Raw genomic sequence first — 1,739 nt, 5'->3', positions numbered from 1 at the left:
AATGAGTTATGTTTTGCTTTTATTAAAATATTCTAAACAAAAATTTTTGTTTTTTATTCGACTGCGTTTGCACTTATATCTTGGGCATTTTCAGTTTTCACCCTGAAATGGTTTTGGAAAATGTTGAACAACACATTAAGAATCATAAAGTCATAGATGGTTGTACAGATTTTATGTGCAAGTAACAAGAGTACCTTATATATACAATATTTTTTTATTTTTCATGGAGCTTGAACAACTACAATACTGTTAATTGTTAATTTCATAGTTTCAAGTACAAGACTAAATACTTATTTCAACCCCTTTTTTTTTTCTATAACAGTGTCTATTTTACATCTTTTTGTGTTGGTTTTATGTTTTTGTTTTCACCCTGAAAGGAACAGCTTAGTTAGCAGCCTCTGCAATGATGATGTATTTCTACATTGATTCTGTATTTACCTGAATATAGTGCTATGATTTTTACCAAAACTGTGGAAAATAAAAGTGTGGCAAATGGTTTGGCTGAAAAACTGCTTTGTTGAAAAACTACAGGCTCTGCCTCTTAAATGTGTCATTTATGCCACGTTAGACTCTGTTAATTATCGTCTCCTGAACCTCCTCCACTTACTTGAAAAACTACAAGCTCTGCCTGTAAACTGCAACACTTATGCCACTATAGTCCGGGGCTTACTGGAACTCTGCACAGGCGTGACAGATGAGAGAAGCAGGATGAAGGAGAGGGTGCAAATAGAGTCTGTCACTGGGTTCTCTCTACTTCTCTTCACTGTGGCTGCTGAAGGCAAACCCCATTCCCCCCCCCCCCCCCCCCTTCCCCAAATCCTCCTTTTCACTATCACAGGTGACCACTAACCACCGTATATCACCATTTTCTTTGCTTTCTGAACAGCTCCCGCTACTGAACCACAGCCACAAAACACCTGTTTTCTGTTGTTTTTTCCCCTCCTACTGTGGCTTATTGTTTAAAAAGAGACCATGTAAAAAATCACTCTACTGAAAGTGGTGGCAGAAATGGTCTAGTAAGTATGGAATAAATGTAATAATTTAAATAATATTCAAGTACTTTGTACTTAAATTTGTGATTTCCAATCATGTAAGTCTTTTTCATAAACTCAAAATCAAAAAGTTTGGAGTCAACAGTGTATTCAGTCACCCTTTCTGGTAAATAAGGTATTTTCTGCCAGTTAGTGTCTCTTTTATTACTTTGTTGTGAAAGGGGGACAACATTGTAGTTTTATTTTATAAGTTCTAGTACTTGAAACAAATGAAAGAATATTGTTGAACACTTTTCTTAGCGAAAGTTTATTTTTCTTACTTTGCAGCTACAGTTGTTTGCACGTCCCATTGGCTGCTCCACTTTCTGTCCTGAAGCCTTGGAAGCAAACACCAAAAAACCGGTGATCAGCTGCTGTAATTCGTGCTTTTCGCAAGTAAATCAACCTGTGGCTCCTAGATGTTTTGCTGCAGTTAAAAACTATTGCTGCACGTATCTGCATGAAGCTCGATGTTTCTGTTTTCAGAATAAGCTTAGGTCTGTGCAATTACAAATTTTTTGATGTGAAGCGAATACCAAATTGAATCGTGAATATTATTTTCGTTGAAGCTGTATCACACTTTCTGAATGAAATGCAGGATTGCTTGAAGTCATATCCAATATTATAAAGAGAATCGACTAATTCACTTAATCGAAGATGCGCACAGGCCTAGATTCAGTAAACAATATTTGTTCGCACTCATCAAAC

The sequence above is a fragment of the Bacillus rossius genome, chromosome 8, assembly GCF_032445375.1.
Source record: "Bacillus rossius redtenbacheri isolate Brsri chromosome 8, Brsri_v3, whole genome shotgun sequence".
Taxonomy (NCBI): domain Eukaryota; kingdom Metazoa; phylum Arthropoda; class Insecta; order Phasmatodea; family Bacillidae; genus Bacillus; species Bacillus rossius.
This window is presented reverse-complemented; position numbering follows the sequence as displayed.